Source organism: Hemiscyllium ocellatum, chromosome 5, assembly GCF_020745735.1.
Source record: "Hemiscyllium ocellatum isolate sHemOce1 chromosome 5, sHemOce1.pat.X.cur, whole genome shotgun sequence".
Taxonomy (NCBI): Eukaryota; Metazoa; Chordata; class Chondrichthyes; order Orectolobiformes; family Hemiscylliidae; genus Hemiscyllium; species Hemiscyllium ocellatum.
The window spans coordinates 39,301,539-39,308,509 of record NC_083405.1 but is presented as its reverse complement, the minus strand read 5'-3'; the positions used below and the strand labels follow the sequence as shown (position 1 = coordinate 39,308,509).

Here is a 6,971-nt window from a genome sequence, read left to right as displayed (position 1 = left end):
ACTGAGGTTTTTAATTTAAGTATTGCTTAAAGTTTTTTAAAAAAACTTGTTAATCCCAACTAAAATGCTTAGATTTTGAAAAAGGTTGAAATCTGCAAGTAAAATTTTATGGCAATACTGAATGAAAATGAAAAAAAAGTTATTAAGTTATAGTGTGTTGTTAAATAGATGCCCCTTTCTCATCTTTTTGCTGTTCATGCTTCAGCATCACATCTTACAAAACAAGATTCAGCTTGTCAGGGCAGACATCTATCAGAAGCAAAACATATCTATTTCCTTTCTGGCCTTACCTTTCCAAGCTCAGAATGACAATCGTGGCCTTCTTAAAATGCTTAAAGGGTATGTGAGAAACAAAACTCACATATTAATAAATTTCAGTCCGAGTCAAATTGTGAAGCAGCGAATTTTATTGATACAAACCTGCAAGAATGGGTACCTAACGAGTAAGCACCCCGATCTGAGGGTTACATTCTGATCTATGCTGTTCAGCTGCGTCTCTCGGTCCTCCCCTTTCACCCCATTGGTTACTTTTGTTGTAGCGCGTAGCCTATCACAAGGTCTAGCTTCCCTCCACCTTTGTCTAGCTTCTCTCCGCCTCTGTTTATTTCTCCCATTACTCTAAGCCTGTCGCCCCTTCCTCTTATTTATCTCATCACTTATATGTGACTATCCTGGCATAGTTTGCTGTCTTCGTGCGATCATCCTGCCAAACTAAATTCCATCCGTTGGCCACATCCCTCCTGCACTGGCACACTATTCTCCTGTTACTGGTACATCCCGCTACACGGTCGCTCTGCCCTAGTAGTCATAGATAATTCTATCTATTTTCGCTTCTTCTGTTTTCCTAGGCTTGGTATATCCTGCAACACGGTTGCTCTGCCCTATTAGTCATAGATCATTCTAACTGTTTTCGCTTCTCACTATTTAGTATTGGCAGGCGCAGCCTAATTTTATAATGTGAGCTTTTGCAGAAGCAATACCTGTTCCCTTATTCTGCACAATTTTAACCCTATATCTTACAATCCCCCTTTTCTTCTTGGCTACTAAGTGTTGTCTTCTGCATTTGTCTCATACTTTGCCTTCCAGTTCGCTAGCATCATCCCTGAGACTTCATTTATCGTGGCTAATTCCTTAAGGTCACCCATCCTCTCATTGTTCAAGAGATTGAGTTCCTCTGCCTGATTACCTTTTAGAGACATTTGTTTTGCAAAGGCCATCTCAACTAGCCATTGGGTTAACCCCCGTACACAAGGTATGATACAATAGCCAATTGCTGTCAGTACCCCTGCTACCACTATCAGGGAAGTGAGGATGGAGACTACCTCACCTTTCCTCTTCCCAAACCATAATTCCAGCCATCCCGTGAGTGATGTGTCTACTCCTGAATTTTCAGCCAATTATTCCACCAAGGTGGTCAATCCTCGCAAGGCACAAGAGATTGACCCATCAGGTGCTGTATTATTTGGAATAAAGGTACAACAGCTACCTCCTAACATCACACATACACCCCCTTTTCTGGCTAGGATCATATCTAAGGCCAGTCTGTTTTCCCAGGCCATTCTGTTGGTTGCATCAAGTTACTTGGAAATACCCTTGACTGCATCTCTAGTGTAATTGATGAATCTTTGCTGGTTGTAAAACAAATATAGTTTATTCAATCCACATTTTTGTTGACCGTTACCCACCAAATTAGGGCAGATTCAAAACCTGCTACAATCTGGTTGCGGGCCTTGAACTCATCGGGGACCCCTCTAGGAACTCCTATAGAGTCGAGATAAACTCTATCATCAAAGGAAGTATCTAATAACGACCTTTTACTCCTCTCATTCTTTGTTACTACCACTTTCTCATTCTCAAATGCCAAGGTGAATGGAATTGCCAATTGCACATATCCCTCTCCAGTCAGGAGGTAGGGTAGGTCGCAATATTCTGCCTCCACAGTACCACCAGAGATCCGCCTGGGGAACCCAGAGTGCTGAGTAGTTCCCTCCTTTGTCTGTTTCGTTGACATTCTGAGTTTTTATACATAACCTCAGCTCCCCCAAGTCTCTAGACCGATTTGTACCCTGTCGGCTTATACACGATATGTGATTCCCGACCGTGGTCAAAAATGGGGGGGAGCTTTCAAATCTGTCTTCTCCAAGGGAGGGAACATTAGAGAAAGAGATATACAATTCCTATCATTCCATGCAGTCTTATCCTGATACAGGGCTATCATACATTCCATGCCCTTCTTGTTTCAATTCCACCCAAGCAGAAAGGGGACTATGAGGGCAACTGGTCTACTGGAGGCACATGCATAGCAATTGCTTTTATTCAGAGTTTTAACAGTGAACTTTACCCATTCAACTCAGGCATTTGCGTCCCCGTCTCCAGTTTCTATTTCAATGGTCTGCTTCAAGTCCTTCACCTCTATGATTTTTACCACCTTTGGGTCGTTGGGAGAGGCAAAATGTTGTCTCTTAGTATCAAGTTGATTGGCTCGTTTTCCATTTCCTCCGACTATTCGGAAACAGCAGCCCAAAAAACACTTCCCAGTGGCTTCCATTACTATCCTTAATTCGTTACTAAGGAGTCGAGACCCGTTTTTACGGGGAAAGGAGTCTACAGAGGAGGTATTTTTGATGGTGAGATAGATCAGGTGGCACTTTTTGTCAGGACAGTCTAGGGCTGGGCGAAAGGGAGCTCTATGGATAGGGATGCCAGGTGGTGGTTTTTGCAAACCGTACCTTGTGTCCGGTAGGGTCTTAAGAAGGATTTTGGAGGAAATATACTCCCTCTGATACTTTACATCTGCGCATTTTACTAGGCTGCAAGCATCGACCTCTATTACTTGCAGATATTCAGAATCAGGGACCGTTAATAACAAAAATGGAGATGACAGCATTCATTAATAAAATCCCAATATTAAGAAGGCTAATATGGTAACCCTAAGCGTCCCCAGCATCCTACAATATTATTGAAGGACCAAGAGATTTAACATGCAATACAATATATAGATATCAAAAAGAAACTATCCCGCATCCGCATAAAAATCAGTTACTTAAAGTCTTTTGAGTCTGAGTTTCAGTGGTTCTTCTGTCGATTCAGCTGTCTAGACTTCTTTTTTAACTGGGGATTCCACTGGTCCTTTAATCCTGGTGTAGTGACTCCAGCCTTTCTCCACTGTGCGTATCGCCATTTCAGTCGTCAAAAGAGCCTGGTACGGTCCCTCCCAAACTGGTTGCAATTTAGTTTCTGTCCATGACTTAATTAGGACCCAATCTCCTGGCCGGATGGGATGAATGGCGAATTCAAGGGGCAGAGTCTGTGCCAGTAATCCTTGTCTCCTAGGACAAAGAGGACAAGCCCAGTACATACTTCTTTAAGAACAGATCTTTAGTCTCCAGGGTTGGCAGTTCCCCTTTCGTTCCCAGATAAGGCAAACCAAACAATATCCTATACGGGGACAGCCCCATATCTTTGGGGCCATTCGCACTCGCAAAATGGCTTTGGTAAACACTTAGTCCAAGGGAATCTGGTTTCTACCACTAATTTAGATAACTGCTTCTTGAGTCTAGTTCATTCTCTCAACCTTTCCTGATGAAGGTGGGTGCCAAGGGGTGTGAAACTCCCAGAAGATACCTAACCCTTCATTTATGTGGACTATCGCTATTTCCTTTGGCAACAAAAGGGATTCCAATACTTGCTTTACCAATTCCTCATGAGCCAGTTCTTTACCCCCACTGTTTATCAGTCCCCTTTCCTGCCATATCTTTCCAAATGTGTGTGCCACCCTGAAGGCATACTTAGAATCTGTGTACACAGTTCCTTCTTTGCCTTCCAAGGTCTTAAGAGTCTTTCCTAGTGCATAAAGTTCACAAGTCTATGCCGACCAATCACTAGATAGTCAACTAGCCTCAATAACACTTCCCTCTATTCCATCCACTATCCATATCCATTGTGTCCTTTACCTTCAATCGCTCTGGAGGACCCATCAATATACAGCCTGGCCCCTGCATGTAGAGGGATATCTCTAAGGTCCATTCTTACTTTAGTCTGATATTTTATAATGTCAAGGCAGTCATGTTCTGGGTCTGAGGGAGCTTCATCCTCCCCTTTCCAGAGAAAGGTATCTGGATTCAGACAAATGTCTGTGATCAATGTAAGGTTATCCCTTTCTATTAGAATTGTTTCGTAGTTTAGAATTTTCGAATCCATAAGCTACCGCCCTGCTTTCTGATTAAGATGGTCCGTACTGATGTGTGGTGCTGACTATTAAGGCTCCCCCAAAAGTAAGTTCCAACTTTCTTCTGCCAATAAGGCTGTTGCTGCCACTGCTTGCACACACTCTGGCCAGTAATGTAGCTTTCCATTCTTTAATTAGCAATGAATTAATGCTGTCATGTTTTAAATTATCTATGAATCAATATAACAGGTCACTGAGAGAGTGTGAAGCAATCCTGCCAATTAATATTGAGTCAGGCTAATACAATTGATTTATTATAAATATTAATTATTAATTATATATTATATAAATAAAATAATCATTATCTGTAATTCAGGGTGGAAGTGCAACAAGTGGCATTTTAGAAACTGTAATTGCGTAGTTCTGTTTGTTTACCAGTCACTTGTGACTTCTCATTCAGTTTCTGCAATTGTTTTGCTCGAGCACATTCATTTTTAAAAACCTCAATAGATTCCATAGCACCATTTGCAGTTAATTCAATCCCCAATTTGGTGGCAGCATCTTGCCATGAGCACAAAACTGATTCTTCGTGCCTCTTATCACAAAACTATCGCCATAATCCAATTAACTCTTTCGTTCCTGCTCCCATGTTACGTTGCCAGATCAATTGCGGAGCCGATTTGACCAAGTGAACAGCTTTTGGCCATCCTAATGGCCATTCTTCATCACCCAATGTTTTGTTTAAACCTTGATTTTTTTAAAGAAATATTACAATATTTCTTGCTCTCCATAGCTTCAAATACCAATTTACCAATTTATGCTTGTCTAACTTTATAGCCTGTTTCTAACTATACATTTTGGAATCTTACTTTTAAATATATATCTATATATTATAAATTCATTTATTCAGTATTTAATACTTAAAATGTAAAATGCATACAGTTCCGAACTTTGAAATCCACTATTATTATCCGGTTTTAGTCCCTTAATTTAAATCCAAAATTAGTTTTCTTAAGTAGTCCTGACCAGTCATTGCTCAATTACATTGCTATAGGTCATGAAATAAAAGGATTTGTCTATTCAAGTTAATAAAAAAACTTCTAATGCATGAATAATGGACGAATCCAAGGTCACAGATATTAACCATAGGATTGATTTATTACAATCTAATGTTGAACTGAAACTTAACTGTTATTGAGGGAGGGAACTTTCTGAATAAAGCTATGGCTTAAAATTAAGTGAAAACAAATGAGTCTGAATCACAAAAAAAAGTTATCATGTTGTTTTCCTACGTATTAAGCTGATTTGAATTCGCTTTTATGTAAGGATAAAAGAGATGAGTTAGAAACTGATAGTAAGGCAGTCATGACCTGTAAAAAGAACAGGAATTAACATTTTATTTCATAATCACTGTAAAATCCTTAACCTTAAAAGAAATCATGTAAAATTTCCATAATAGAAATCAGATTCAAAACAGTCCTGGATCTCAAACTCCAGGGAACAAAGTACAAACATTCAATCACCAACAAACAAATGTGCATTCAAACCGAATCACAAAGGGTTAACCTTTCTATTAGCTATACAGCTCTTTTCTCTCTCTCTCTCTCCCTCACACACACACACACACAGCATCTCACAGACACTTTTTGAGCTTCCCGCAAGAACAACTCTAGAGGCTTCTCGCTCCACCCCTCTACCTTTTGAATTTTTTTCTGGATATAACACCCTACATGTTAGGGGGTCTCCACCTCTGTCCTTGTCGACTGGGCCCTACGAAAGGTCCTCCTCGTCCTCTACCCCTTCCTCTTTGTTCTATGTGCTGCCACTCTGGTTGCTAGTCACCTGTTCGATTCTTTTTTGACTACGTTGTCAACCGTGGCTACCATAATTTTGCCTTCTGTTTTTGCTTCTCATCCTCTCTCTTTACAAACACTTCCTGTGCCTCTCTTAAAAATTCATCAAGTGTTTTCTCACTCCACCCATCTATTTTCTGAATTTTCTTTGGATGTTTGGCCATGATTTAGTTACGAAGTGTACCCTCAGTAGCCCTACAGCTACTAGTCCTTCCGACACAATGCATAATCTGATCCCTCCTGACTGAAAGGCTGTTTTCTGTTGACATATAAATTCAAATATTTACAAACATAGTCTTTGTCCGACCCATACTTTGGCCAGAAAACGGCAGAACGAAGAATGGATTCCTTAGTCCGTACAAAGCAACAATATTTAATAATCTTTTTCCTATCTTTTTCCCTTATACAAGTAATATTTTTCCAATTCCACAACATCCTGCCCAAAGGACTTTCTGGAGGTATGTTGTCAGGGACCCCGCCTCCATTTCTATTTTTTTTTCCCCCGGAGGCCCATATTGAGTTCCTTCGTTAGACACTTATTAACTACTAGAACTCAATCCCAGCCACCAAGGCAGTACTTAAAAATCTCTTTTCCTACCTTGGTCCATGCACGGAGTTGCCTAGCTCCCTGTGCCTACTTACCTTTCGCCTGGTTCAGATAGACCCTCATCGGATCTCAATCAGTCAACCTGAAGGGGGAGCAAACCACCGAGGAACACAGGACCGTTCTAAAAGGAATAGGACGCGCCTTCCCAGCCGTTGACGTTGCCCACCCCACTGGTGATGGTGGATATCCCAGACGAGCCCCCGCATTGTGTAGGGTGGCATAGTGGCTAGCACTGCTGCCTCACAGCACCAGAGACCCGAGTTCAATTCCCGCCTCAGGCAACTGTTTGTGCAAACTCCACACCTTCTCCCCGTGTCTACGTGGGTTTCCACCGCGTGCTCTG

At 41.2% G+C, this 6,971-nt stretch overlaps 1 pseudogene; it reads right to left on the bottom strand.

Moving 5' to 3' along the window:
- Positions 1-1,043: 1,043 nt before the first annotated feature.
- Positions 1,044-2,548, bottom strand: LOC132815930 (uncharacterized; annotated as a pseudogene).
- Between the last annotated feature and the right edge of the window lie 4,423 nt (positions 2,549-6,971).